Below are 14,736 nucleotides of genomic sequence, written 5' to 3'. Positions count from 1 at the left end.
GTGGCACAAGGCACACGGCCCCACTGTCACCAGCTCCTGTCACTTACTGTCCCCTGTGGACTTGAAAAGCAACGAGGATGGGATGCTGAGGAAAGCAATGCTGTTCCCATAGGGATCAAGGGAGGCAGGAGGGTGTAGATTTAGAGGAAAACATTCCTGGAAGATCTCCGTACTGTAATTTGTTAAGTGCTTGTTGCACTGTTTGCTGTGATGATGCTCTCCTGTGAAGGCAAAACCCAGCGACTGCACTGACAGATAATGTGGGTGACAAGGCTGCACTCACTCTGATCCCAGCTTCATTCCAGAAACTTGGCATCTTGTTCATCAGTTCTGCTACAAACATGCATAAAAACCCAAACCAAAGCACTCTCTGGGTTTCATTAACACCTCCTAGGTAGGTTTCTTTCTATTGCAGTTTATTTTTTGTACAAGTAATTTTCTTGACTCACAACTGAAGATTACCCTGTTGCTTCATTTATTTGGTGATTAATTTGGCACTGTGGGCAGATGTGATGTAAAGCTCTTAACCATTCCAGGGTGAGATGGAGGCAAGCAATCTGCACCCAGGAGGTTTAATGAGGCATCCATCCCAAGGGAGTGGAGATAATTTAATTAAAGGGAACATTTTGTACTGGACTAAAAAGATTATTTTGTTGACTTAAGACATAAATATTAGCTTTCTTAAAGAGAATTAGCCAATAATAAAAAAAAAACCAAAACAACCAATATTCTGTTTACCATATATTTTTATTGAGCAAAAATAACATTTTTCAGTTTGACGAGAACCCCAAATTTCTGTCAGTTACATTTCATTCACATGAACAATTAAGCAATGCCAAGATGCTGAATGGATTGCTGGTTTCAGTGGCTACCTTATACTATTCAGGCAATTTAAATAAATGTTTATATTAGCTTTAACAGGTAATGCAGCATTTCCTGTGTGCTCCTTGTACCTCTGGTCTTCAACTGTATGTGACGATCAGTAAAACATTTCAATTTCTGGTATTATTCAGAAGTCCCATTTGTTAAGAAGAACCAGTGAAAGTCAGGTACACACACAGGAGGAGCACACAGGCACCGGGGTCATCGTGTTCCATCACACCACGACGTGTCAGTGCCCAAACATCCCTGCGAGCAGTACCTGCAGGAACAGGCTCAACCCTCAGAGTGCCTTTGGTGCCTTGGCCCTGCGCAGGTCCTGACAGAGCCTGGAGCTGCCAGAGACCCGTTCCTGGCCCGTGGAGCTGCCCTGGAAAGTGTTTCCTGCTCCCTGCAGCTCACAGAACCATACAGTGGTTTGGGTTGGACGGGACCATGAAGACCATTTCAGTTTGAAGCCATTCCCCCTTGTCCTGTCACTCCAGGCCCCAGTAAATATCTCCATCTTTCTGGTAGGCTGCCTTCAGGTAGTGGAAGGAGCAATTAGGTCACCCAGGCTGGACAATCCCAATTCTCTCAGCCTTTCCTCAGAGCAGAGCTGCTACAGCTCACAGAACAATGGTTTGTCTTGGACGGGACCATGAAGACCATCCAGTTTGAAGCCACTCCCCCTTGTCCTAGTAAATTTCTATTTACTAGGCCCTAGTAAATATCCATTACAATATTTGGCCTTGTAAATATCTTTCGGGTAGGCTGCCTTCGGGTAGTGGAAGGAGCAATTAGGTCCCCCAGGCTGGACAATCCCAATTCTCTCAGCCTTTCCTCAGAGCAGAGCTGCTACACCCCCTCTAATTATCTTGGATTCCGTCCAACAAATCTATGTTCTTCCTGGGACCGCAGGGCTGGGGGCCGCTCCGCAGGTGGGGTCTCACCTGAGCGGGGCAGAGGGGCCCTGGACCTGCTGCCCACACGGGGTGGGGACACAACCCAGGGTACGATCGGCCTGCGAGAGGACACGGCTTGGGCTCGTCCTGTCCCTCAGCCTCAGCCACAAGCTCCGATTTCCCCCTCCCCGGCGGATCCCGCCCGCCCTCAGAGTTTCCGCCGCTCGCCAGGCGCGGGCGCTGCTCCCCCGCTCCCGGCCGCGGCTGAGCACGGGCGGCCGGGTGTCAGCGAGGCGCATCCCCCGCCAGGTACGGCCGCGGAGGAAGGGGTGGGGAGAGAGAGGAAGGAAAGAGGGCAGGAAAGGCAACTGGCGCAGCGCGGATCGCTCCCGAGGACCGCGGCGCGCCCGCTGCGCACAGCCGTGCCCTCGTCACGGCTCCGCGCTCGGCCGCGCCCCTCAGTGCGCTCATGGGGGGCGGCGGGGAGGGAGCCCCGGGAGCGCGCGCGCCGCTTCCCTTCCCCGCCCTCCGCGGGCTCCCGTGAGGCGGCGGCGAGCTCGCAGCGACCGAGCGGAGGAACCGGGGGAAGAGGAAAAGCGGCAGGGGAGGAGCGGCGGCTCGCCGGGGAGGCCGCGGCGGGCACGCACGGACGGACGGGCGGGCGGGCGGAGGGGGCGCTGTAGCGGGCGGTGAAGGAGCCGCCGAGGAAGGGGCGAGCCCGGCCGCCCCCCGTCCCCTCCCCTTCGGGCGCGCGCTCGCCGCGGCGGCGGCGGCGGCTGCTCCCGGCGATGCGGTGAGAGGGAGGCGCAGCCGCGCTCTGTGCGGGGCCGCCGGGAGCCTCCCCGCGCCAGGTAAGGAGCGGCAGAGCGCCGGGCTGCCGGTGAACCCCCGCGGCCACCGATGAGGGTGGGACGCGACGGGGACACACCGTGAGGGGGCAACGCCCGGCGGTGTGTGTGTGTGTGTGAGGGGGGAGAAGCGGTCCCCGCCACGCCCCTCCCGCGGGCGGGGGACGGGGCCGGGGGCACCGCAACAACAGGGCTGGGGTGGGGGTTCCTCCCCGCCGTTCCCGGGCAGGGGGAGCCGGCGCTGTCGGTGCCTCGCTGATTCGATTGGGATGCGGCGGCGGCGGGCGCCGGGAAAGGCGGGGTCGGCGCGGGCAGCGAGTTCCCCAAAATGCAGCGTTTTGTTGGAAAAGAAACCGGCAGCCTTGTTTGAAAAGGGAAAGCGGCGTGCCGGGGCCGGCGATCGCCCTGCGGGACGCCGATCGGTCCCCCCCGGGCCCGGCGGGGGCTGAGGGGAGGCCGCTTCCCCTCGCGCCGCGTTCGGCGGGAGGTGCCGCAGGTACCGCGGCCGCGCAGCGCCCTCGCCCCCGCGGGCACCGGCGGGGTTAAACCCGCTCCCTCCGAGCGCTGAGTAAGGCGTGCGGGTCTAATGACACACGCTGGAGCTCTCCGTTACAGGCGTGGGTTGGTTGGTGGGGGCTAAAATGCAAAAAAAAAAAAAAAAAAAAAGCATTGCGAGGTGATGAGGCAGACGGCGCTCGGATGGGTGTTTGGGGAGGAAAAAGGCAGGTTCTCATCGGCGGTTGTGTTGGGAAGGTCCGGAGATGGGTTTAGGTAATGATGGAGCAGTGTGGGTTTTAGGCTTTTATCAAGGTGGAAATAGTGCAAGGGAAATGAAATATCTGGAGAACTTAAATAAATTATTATGGAGGCTAATTAGCGCTGCTGGGGAGTGCAGCATAGCTACGGTGTAGGAGCGAAGGCAAATCAGTGTTGGATTGGGAGGAGAAGAAGAAATGCTGCAAGCGTGCTGTGGAGAGCAACAACATGGCCAGGAGACCCTGCCAGCAGCATTGCTCAGGCTGAAGTGGGGAATGATGCCTGCAAAATGCTGAAGGTTGGGTGGTGTTTATTTATTTTCCTTATTTAATCTTCAGAATTTAATTTCCGACCCTGCACCTGGGAGCATCCATTCCTAAGGCGTGAATTAAAAAGGGAAAAGGAGCTGGTGTAATAAGTGCCTTTTGGTGAGGATGTTTTGAAGAGGATTTGCTGGGTGCAGTCACATGAGGCTTTTTACTGTGTGGTGAGAGATACCTTATATTATGGGCAGTTGATGTGGAGGAATGTTTACCTATGAAATGCACGATAGACCCATGGTTGAATGAAGAAAATACAATACATTGCCATTTGCCATAACCAAAATCTCATTTTTTGACTCTGCAAACAAGCTGTTGGTTGAAAGAGAGCAGTAATGCTTAGGCAAAGACTATCTTAGCCAGTTTGAGGTCTGTGGCTTTTATGACTCTTGGGCTTCTGAGAAAATAAACAAACTACTTAGAGTTGTGCTTCTTCTCTGTAGTGACTCATCCTAAGGGCATCCTGCACAGTGAAAGACTGTGTATTCCAAATTTACCCCAATTTTGTTGGAGTGGCAGGGTCATATCCTGGCTGCATCTCTGCTGTGGCCATAGAATATTGGAGCATGCTGGCCTGCAATGTAGACTTGTAATTACCGTGTGAATTACTGGTTACATATTCAGGGTAACTGCATGACTAATATCATTTTATAAAATAAACTCCTTATCAGTATTGATTGCCTTCTAGCAATTCCTCTCTTGCTCTCATCTTTCTGTCTTTTCCATTGGTTTTCCCATGATCCTGTGTGAGCTTCTGGGTTGTTTTAAATTTCAGGTTGCATACACTAGATTTACTTTCAGCTAAACCTTTAGAAATACCAGTGATATTTATGTTAATGTTGAGAAATCCATGAGCATACCTGTTATGTGCCGGGAATTTTTGCAAGATGAATTTTTTAATACATTACAGACAAGCATCCCTAACTTCCTGCTTGCAAATTCTCACTCATTAATATTAATGACCATAAATGCAAATGGTTTAGGGCCCAAATATGTATCACACACAGCATTATGCACTCTTTACTCTTGAGTTTTGCAGGTGTGAGTTTCTGTATAATTCCAGAAGAGCACTTTGACGCCAGGCCTGCTTGTGACACATTAAAGTTATTTATACTGTGTGTTCGTTAGTTTATGATCTTGTATTTTGTTTAATTTCAGGATGCTTGTTAAAATTCGTGGTAGTATATCTTACTTTTTTTGTTAGACTGCAAAAGAAAAACAATAAGAGGGAAACCAGAAAACTAGAACAACCTCTTGGTACATTAAAAACAAAAAAATGGACCTGTGACTCTCCCAAATTTGTGCATGGTTTTTCTCGTTAGAAAGAGAAGGATTATATCCTTTCTTATGTTTTATCAAGGTTTGCCTTTTCTAGAGGTGGTTAAACATGAGATCAGCTGAGAGCCTGGTAACACCTGTAATCCCATCTTTCACACTATTAAAAAAAAAATTGCTTTGAAATTTTTTTCAAAAGCAAAATCCTTGTTCCTCGTCTCTTTGATGTGTAAACATTGATCCTTTCAACTTTGGAGGATGAATTTTCTTTAGAGCACAATGGTTATTTCCTTTGACAAGGTAATTTCCTTTGACATCCAGACAGGCAAATGGCTTGGAGTGCTGTTTGTTGATGGGGTTAGGCAGATTTTAAGGAATGGTGCTGAATCTGTATCCTGTTCTCCCACCTGTGGTGTTGTGGACCCTCTGTGTTGAACTTCTGAGCAGCTGTTGTGTGAGTGGCAGCTATTTATTTTGTGGAGCTCCTTCCTTGCTGGATCAACAAACTGAACTTCACCTGTGGAGCCTGCGAGTGACAGCAGGAGGATGCAGGAGCAGGAAGGAGTGGCTGGGTTTATCTTTGTGAGCTCTCTGGGTGGTTGATGCCAGCTGGGAACGTGTCTGGAGTATTGCACAAAGCCTTAAAATGGCACCTGTGGTGTGCAGGACGTGAGTGGTTTATGTTTAGTACTCCACAAATACTCAAAGTCTTGCAGCCTTTGTTGTGTCATTGATTATAACCCTGCAGTCAGCCTGATCGCTAATTTCAGGTTCTTTTTGTCTTGTGCTTTGTTTGCAATATGACAAATGTGTGTCCACCTCTAGGAATTCTTTCAGCATCCACAGGGCACGTGGAGCTCTGTGGTGACACAGGACATGGTGACATTGCCAGTAAGGGCTTTGGGAGGATACCATGATCATCAGTGGTAACAGAACTGGGCCCACTGGTTCTTTTTGACTCTTGTAGTTCAAATCTTTGACAAAACCATGGCCCTGTGTGAGCTACTGCAAAGAAAATCAGCTCCAGCCAACCCAGAATGGCACCTTCATTTTAACTTGAAAGTAGAGCACGTTCCTGTTGCACTCACTGGAGATAAATTAGTGTTTGGAGCTCATTGCACCTGGAAATACTTGATCCAGTGAACTGGGTCATTTGTCTCTGGTTTATTTGCCAGCTGGATTTTATGAGATTGAAAAAACCAAATTCTAGTTATGTTCCTTTGAATGGTTCCAATCCCATTATTGTATAGGGCTAAAATGCAGTTGTCTGTTTTATATTAATTTTAAAAGTAATTCCTTTAAATGTAAACTCTACATTACTTAGAGGAAATAGCACTTGTTATGTGGACTTTCATTAGAAAGGGAGAAAATGGGAATTTAGAGCCCAGCCTTGGAGTTATCCCTTGTGAAGCTGTCCCATCCCTGGGTTCCTCAATTTCTACTTCATCAGCCTGTGATGAAAGGATCTAGTTTAACAAGGATGCTGGACATATTGGAGAGGAATTTAGCCTGGAATTGCCTGTGGGATTCTGAGGAGAGAGCAGAGGTTACTTTACTAGGTTGTGAATAAAAATGCTCTATGTTCTGGGTGCTGTGGTAATGGCACTGTGGTGTTCCAGCTCCTCAGGAGGAGAAATCTTTGAATAATCTGTTGTGTCCCCTGAGTAGCCTGGCTTTCTTCCTGGGTAGCATTTATTCCCTATCTGTCCAAAATTCATAAAATAACAGAATTTATGCTGTGGCATGAGAAACTCTATCCTGAAAAATACTCTGTAAGAAAACATTAATTAGTAATGATAAAACATAAAAAGTACCATGTGCTTATTTGACTCAGCTTTGGGTTTGTGCCATGTTGCATCATGATTTGATTTTGAAGGAATCATTACTTATTCATGGCTTTTATAAAATATATGTAATGGTTGGGTTTCTATGTATTCTGCATAAAGCAAACTTTGGTCTAAGTTTTACTTCCCAGTAATTTTTATAACACTTTCACAAAGGTTTTTTTACTGCTCTGAGTGTAGGGCTTTTTTCTTGAACTTAAAATTTGAGTAGCTTTTTTTTTTTTTGCCCTTCCTCTCCCATCCCTCCTGTTGCCCTGTAAAGACGAGGATTATTTAGCTTCCCTGAAGAAGTAACCTGAGGTAGGAATCCTTAAGAGCCGATTTGGCAGAGGCACACGCAGGTACTTGAGGAACACACAGGATCCTGCTGAGTTCATGTTACTATTCCTACTTGGGCAGGTCTCTGCACGCCACTGGAGCTGCTGAGGAGTGATGTTGTGTGAGCTCATGGCAGGGAAGTCATCTGGGAGAGTGCTGCTGTCTCTTGAGCTGGCATCATTAATGAAGAGAGCAATGAATCATGCATGTTGACATTTCAGCTCTTACCAGTATTTGTTATTTATTTGTCCTTTATGGAAAGAACATATTTGTGACCGAAGGAACATCTCCCTGAGCAGACTGGGAGCTCTGCAGGGTGAGGGCAGGCTTGCTGTTAATTTTGCTGTTTGGCTGGGGATGGATTTGTTGTGAGAGATCTTTCAGACGCGTAATTTCAGAGTCTTGGAGCAACTTGTTGCTCATTAGTTGTTCACTTGTACTTAATGAGAAAGAATTGACTGCTATGTCCGGAGTGGAGGACCTGGGCTAGATGAATGATCCTTTCTTGCACCACAAGCAGTTCTATTCATGGTGCCCCATTTCTCAGAAGTTACTGAAAAGTCATCTGATGAGCGTTTGTGACCTTCCTGTGCCCATCAAAGCGGAGCAGGCTGAAAGCTGGGTTTGTTCCTCGCTGTGCTGTGAGCCTCTGCAAATACCAAAAGTGTGTCTGCCACGATCCCAGCCTTCCCCGAGCTTGGAAGAATGGAGACAAACCCTCCTGCTGCTCCTTCCTTGAGTTCTTACTTCGTAAATTTGTGATAATTTCTTTCAGAGTAGGTTGCATGTGAGGCAGCAGAGGTCTGCTCGTCATTTGAAATTGTCTTTGCATCCAGATTTCCATATGTTCTGGTTTTCTGCCATTGGAATTAGCTGACTTGGTTTTCAGAGATCAGATTTGCACATTTCCAGTGTGTAATAGTTGAAGCTCATATCACACCACTAATGAAATTCAGCTGACTCGTTGAACTACATCTTTTACCCTCATCTGCAGGGAATATTTTTTAAGATTAAAATATAGAATAGCTTGACAGTTGAGGAAAAATTCCCAAATAACAGTGAATAGGGTAAATGCATCACTTTTCTCTGAGTTCCTCACTTTATTGGTGAATATTCAATTATCTTATTTTTACTCACATCAGCTGTAATTGCTAATTATGGTTGAATTGTAGTGATCTCAAATTTAAGATTTGTAATGATCTCATTAATGAAAGAAGTCTTTTGGATAGGTGAATTGTTATTTGCAGTACAAGTCACATTGAATATTTGTTACTAATTAAGAAGTGTGAGAAAAGAGATGGTTAATTTATATTTTATGATAGGGAGCTTCTTATTTACTTACTTTCTTTCTAAGTATTTTGGGTGTTTATTTGATTTTCACTTTCATGCCTGTATGATTCCCATGGCAGGTAAAATAATATTTGACAGATTGCTGCTATTTTTCAGTATTCAGATTATTGAAGCAAAATGCTTTTACAAAGCAATCAGTAGGAAACACCTCTGCTGCAATTTATATTTTTATATGCCTTAATGAGTAAGGCTTGTATATGGGTGTAAGTGGTTTCCTCCTTTTTTTTTTTGTGTTCTCTTCAAGTGTCTTTCCTAAAAATCTGTGTTTCCTTTATAGTTTGGATGAGAACCTTGATGAGCACATATAAACCAGAGAAACCAGCAGTGCAGATGAAAAATACTAAAATTAAAGAGTATAATATCTTTCAGAATGGGAGTTGGAATATTTACAGTGCTGGTAGTTCAGAAAGCAGTTGTGCATTGCCTCTAATAGGCTGAAAAGCATTAACTGATATTCTTGAAAGTGTCATAATGTCTTTAATGTGGAAATATAATTATGATTTCTTCTGTTCCTGCTGTCACCTTGTTGGTAATCCAGACTTCCCTGGAGGTGAATTTTCTGTCCTTGAATTGTGGAGTGTGAAGCTCGTTGAGTTCAATCCTGTGGTCAGTGTTTGGAGAGTTTTCTTAAATATTGGTAATAGTATAAATACTGTATTGATGGGCTCTGTTGCCATTCTTAGCACTTCCACTGGGCTGCCTGTGGCTGAGGTTATGAAATATTATTTCCAATGAAGTCAAGGAGAAAACACAAGGAAAACTGAGAGAAGACATTGGAGAGAAACAAATATAAATTGATCCTGGTTCTGTATCTGGAGAATTTCTATTCTTTTTGCATTTGTTAGATGGAATATTGCTTAATGGCTTTATTATTTTAGAGAAGCAACACCAAAGAAAACAGGGCTTATCTTTTATTACTCTTTGAGGAAGTTTTGCCTGCCCTGTCCCATCACCCAGCTGGTGATTCCTGCTGAAAGCTGCTGGTTTCTCAGCTGTGCTGAACCAGATGTCTGGGTGCAAGGTAAAAAGAATAATCACCTTTTCCTGCCTGCCTTCTGGTGTTCTTGCCCTGAAATTGCTCACTGGTAGAGCTGCTCAAGTGGAGTTAACAGTCCTCTTTTGTCCTGCCAGTCTGTCACAGGAGATTCTGGTGGAACCTTTTTCCATCAATAAAAGTGAGCTCCTGCTATTGTGACTTCTTGGGTTGGATCTCCTAAAGTTGGCATTTTTAATGAAGAAATACAAGAAATTGAAGGAACAGCGTGCCTGTATGTTCTGTAGCTCACCAGAGCTGGGGGATGGCAGCATTTATTCATTTATTTATTTGGGGTGGGTTGTCTTTTCAGGCCTAAAACCCCTGTGCTCCTCCTGTTTCTCCAGGCTCCTTCAGAGCAGGCACATTCCTGGCTCCCTGTCCTGGCTCTGCTCAGTGTCTGAGCAGAAGATCTGGGAGCAGAAGGGGTCAGTGACTGAGTAGATAATTGGAATGGGCTTAGCCAGGCTGTTCCTGCAAGTGCTCTGGAGGAAAGTCTTCAGCAAAGGGCAAACAGATAAACAACTTTCCATCCTTCAGGGATTTTCTGGAATACAATATGGAAGGGTTCTGAGAGAGAGAAAAGCAAAGTAAAATAGTGAGGATAGATTTTAGAAATGAGTGATGCTTGGAGAAGAGAGGCAAAAGGATGTGTGTGTGTAACTTTTCTGAGAGTTGTTAAACTGAGCCTGTGGAGAGGTGCAAATGCAAGTGGATAGTGTGATTTGAATGATCCAAATAAATGCTTGTGTCTGCAGATTTTGCTGGTTCATCCCAGCTTGAAGGCTCTGGTGTTCTTCATGTGACTTCATTTTGCAAATATCCTTAAAAATAATCTGGGTTGTGGCAGGTGTTCTGTGTGTGTTGCTGTGTGCTGCTTCATCTGTTACTTTCTGTATAAGTTGGAGTCTAGTTCTGATTATCTTTCCCAGCAGCTTTTGCAGTTCCACATAATCTTAGTTTAATAGATAATTTATATGTTATGGAGGGACAAATTCCCCATTTTCTTACTTAATGGGTTTTTCTCCTCTTACTCAAATAATTTTCCCATTTAATTTTCAGTGTAAGATTTGATTAGAAGACCCCAGCTCAGTTTCCTGCTGCCTCACACAGTTGTTAGTATGAGACACTCATCTTCACAGTGAGAACATCAGTGTTTGATTGAAATCTTTCTGAGCAGCTTTTCATTGGCACCATCCTTTGGTGAATACCTGCATGGGGGCCATGATATCCCCTTGTTTTCCTGTCTTCAGGAGTGGGGATTGAGTGTAACAGGCCCCACGAAAGAAAGGACTATTGTTCTTTGAAGGCTTCAACTGTAATGCAGCTACAAGTGCCCACCTGCTTTCTCTTCAGACTGGTAATATCATCTCTTGATTTAGAGAAAATGCAGAAGCTGTAATGCTGACAGCAGGCAGAGCTGCTCCACCTCCTCAGCAGAGGTGGAAAGGACCATCTGGCACTATGTGGGTAGCAGTTATCCCAAAAAGTAATAACAGTGGGAGTTCTTGCCAGTTACAAGTTGTGATCACAGGCCAAATGGTGTCATTCTAAATCAGCGTACGTTTTCAAAGAGAAAGAGATGCAAGTATTTATTTTTGCCAACTTGAGAAGTATTTTCAGTCATGGGGGGCTCTGCTGGGGTTTGAGTTGCTGGCATTTGAGAGAAAGTGTGAGGGGAGTAAGTCAGACGAGTATGGCTGTGATGGCTGCTAGACCAGCTCCTAGGCACTAAAAAAATTGCCTTTTTTTTTGTATTATGTAAGCCTCAACTTGATGAATCCATGATCCTAAGGAATTTATTAAAAGCTGTATAATGGAGTGGTCTGTCAGTTTGATTTAGACTTTACCCAATGGGGACTGAAGATCTCAGTCTTTACCTTTGGCACTATTGAACAAATTGCTGCTCTATAATAAGAGAAACTTTGTAAAAATGAGGTGGAAAACTCTCTGTCTTGCTTTTAGAATCACTTCAGTATGGTGGCCTGCGATATTTTTGTTTGAAAAGTTGGATGTGGCATAATCAGAAGTGCTGTACAGTAGCTGCAGAGCTGGTTTCCAGGTTGCTTAGTAACCTGGATGGAGGAATTGAGAGTGTGCTGGTGAAACCTGTGGATGGCATTGGCTTTCAAGGTGCTGCAGGGATAGGAAGAAAGGAGTAGATTCAAATGAGTATTGAAAAATCAGAAGCTTGGACTATGAGCAAGTTAATTTCTCAGTGTTTATTCTGAATAAAAACAGCACTATAAATACAGGAGAACAGGAACAGCACAAAGTGCTGTTAAACATCTGAAACGAAAATTGAAAAATATCATTTACATGTACACAGAGCAAGGGAAATTTAGGGAGAGTTGTGAATTTGTGCCTTTTTCAGGCCTGAGTTCTTGTTGTAGACTTGCTCAGACTTTGTCAATACTTTGGATCAGTGTGGAGAAAATATCTGTGCAGACACAGACGGGCTTGCAAAGAGGGCTTTGGTCTTCATCAGATTTTCTGGGTGGGTGCAACTGCTTTCCTGTCAGGGTACGTTGTCTCAGCACAGGGACTTTGCTGCGGGAATCCTCATAACGTGTCTGAGCTTTGCTTTGGATTCTGATTTCGCTGATTTCTTTGTGGGGTGGTTTTGTTATTGTTGTTGTTTTGGTTTTAGGTTGTTTTTAAACTGCTTTTGCCTCTTGTAAATGTCCAGAAACCTACTTTACCAAATCTGGTCAATAAAGATTCTGTCCAAGCCCCCTAATCCTTGCACTGAGTCAGTTTTCCATGTTGTTACTGGAAACAGTAACCTTGGGACAGTTGGACCTTTGGGAGCAGAAATCCGAGTTGAAATTGACGGATACACGTGCAGATTTTTTAGGTCAGTTAACAAATGCTGTTTTGTCAGTGTGTGCATGTGGGTGTTTAATCTGTTTCCCAAATTATTTCTATTAAGAAATGCAGTTTAAGTCAGATACTCCATTTTGGAATGGTCATCTTAATTAATTAATTTTTTTGGCAAGTTTCAACACTCACCTAAACCAAATCCATGGTATGGCTTGTACCTGTTGTAACTGTATACTGTGTATAATGTTGCTTGGTTACAATTAAAATTTTGCACTAAGGAAGCCATTAAAATAAACTTTTGCACTGCTTTTGTCCTCACAGGCAGCTGAAAAAGCAGATCAGGCCCTACAAGGAGCTGGCTGTCACCTTTACTGGTGACATGTCCACGTCTTTTTGTGTAGTCAAGGTTTTTACTGCAACATAACCACTAAAAATCAGATGCAAATAAAAATTCTTCATAAATGGAGGCAAACAAAAAACCTTTCCAAGTTTGGATAAAACAATCTTTAAAGGAAGATTAAATCATGTAACATAAACTTATTTAGCTGTTCTTCATTATCTGGAAACTGAGCAGCCATACCAAGCGATGAGTCCATCTTTATGCACCGTGTGCTCTGGGTTGGTTTTCCTCAGTTTAAGAGGAATGAAATATGCAGAATAATCTTGTGGTATTAATGATTACCTGCTTAGAGCTGAGTGTGGGTGTGGACATTTATTTCCCCTTCTCAGATGTCCCATTCTGCCACCTGTGCTCTTGTGCGTGATGGACGTGAGTGCTGGCTGCAGCGTGCAGTTCTGGAATTTGGGCAGCTTCAACCTCTCCTGTCAACCATCTAGACCATAAATCCCCAGATTTATATCTGCTGGCACTTTGCTCGTAGTCTATACACTTGTGCTGAACTTCTGTGCAAAGCAATGCTGCCTGCTTCCATTCAAGAAGTGTCTTTCTGTATTGTATTAAGAGCTTATCCATATGCTTCAGGCTTGGAGTGCAGGAAGTCTGCTGGCAGCAGGCCTGTTATTCCATATTCTGAGCTCAGGCTCTTTGTGAATAATCAGGGAAAAAAAGAAAAAAAACCCACCATAAATCCCGACAAGTTGTTGACTGACTGATTTCTAGATAAGTTTTTTCAAGAGAAATTGAATAAATATTAATATTATGTGTAAGAAGGGATGTGGCGTGGCTGGTTGGGGTGTAAACTGCAGGATGTGATTAAAAATGAGATGGAGCAATGTAAAGGGGCTGGTTTGGGGGAGAACAGACTCCACTCGGGCCTCATTAGTGTGGGATAGGAGCAAATGTAATGGCTCTTAATTGGAATGGGTTTCACTGCCATGAAAAAAAAATATATATGTATTTCCTTTTGACACTGAATATGCTTGGTAGTTTGTAATTTATCATTAGAAAGAGGATCTGGTCTTGATTTTTACAATTAATTAAGATCAAGAACTATTTTTTATATATTGTTCTATTTTGGAACTTTTAATGTACAATAGATAATGGTTTTTAAAAAAGATTCAAACTTTTTTTGACCTCCCAGACTCTCTCCCTGGGAAAACAATAATTTTGGTTCCACATAAATCCACATAAGAGTTTTCTATAAGAAAAAAAAAAAGCCCAAATCTCCTTGTATATTATTTAACAATAATTTTGGTTCCACATAAATTGTGTATAGTGACTTCTGAGTTCTCTATAAGAAAAAAAACAACCCCAAATCTCCTTGAAACTGAGGCTGACAAAGCCATGGATAGAACAAAGCACTTGTTTCCTGACTATCCAGACTGGTTTTGTTTGGGAGATTTTCCAAACCTGGGCTGAACTTTCAAATGGTTTTGGTTTTCTGAGAATTTTCATGACACACCAGCAAATAGAATATCCAAAAAAATATCCTGAATTTCATCAACAACAAAGGGAATAAATTCTCGAGCCTTTTCTAACTCTCTGCAAGGGCACAGAGTCTGGCTCTGTCCTTTTAGTGTATCATAGACATGACTAAACCAAGCTCAGAAAAAGTTAAAAAACAAGCTCATAGTAACCTACAGAATTATATATATAAATTAATCTTTATGGGTTTTGGGGAGAAATAGCTTTTTATTTGATACAGTCCATGCTTGTGTATGTCAATGCAAATTTTGTCTTTTTAAATGTTCTGGAGGACCTGTGTAGGAAGGGAAGTTCAGTCTCAGCCTGGAATTATTTTGGATAATTCAAAGGAAATACAAAATTGTTGTGTAGGATGCCTGTTCGTATTTTTAAGATGCTCTGTAACACATCATTCACATCAAATATAACTAGGGAGAACCCAGGAGAAACCACTCTGTGTCCATTCTCCCTCTTGGAAAATCCTGAGTTTCCATTCCTGGTGTCAGGTTGTTCTATCTGAAGTGCTTGTGCAAGTGGGACTT

At 44.1% G+C, this 14,736-nt stretch overlaps 1 protein-coding gene across 7 annotated transcripts in view; it reads left to right on the top strand.

Annotated features, from left to right (window-relative positions):
• The first annotated feature begins 2,003 nt into the window (after positions 1 to 2,003).
• Positions 2,004 to 14,736, top strand: part of TANC2 (tetratricopeptide repeat, ankyrin repeat and coiled-coil containing 2) — a 151,976-nt gene continuing 139,243 nt past the window's right edge. For 5 of the 7 annotated variants that reach the window (XM_064400133.1, XM_064400131.1, XM_064400130.1 and 2 more), the window contains exon 1: positions 2,145 to 2,614. The gene's annotated coding sequence lies outside the window, so the exon portion shown is untranslated. Of the gene's footprint in view, positions 2,073 to 2,143; positions 2,615 to 14,736 lie in introns of those variants that run through there. The other 2 variants (XM_064400126.1, XM_064400129.1) reach the window with 2 other exon arrangements.

This window comes from Passer domesticus, chromosome 27, assembly GCF_036417665.1.
Source record: "Passer domesticus isolate bPasDom1 chromosome 27, bPasDom1.hap1, whole genome shotgun sequence".
Lineage (NCBI taxonomy): Eukaryota > Metazoa > Chordata > Aves > Passeriformes > Passeridae > Passer > Passer domesticus.
The sequence above is the reverse complement of the archived record's forward strand: the minus strand, read 5'-3'. Positions and strand labels throughout refer to the sequence as shown.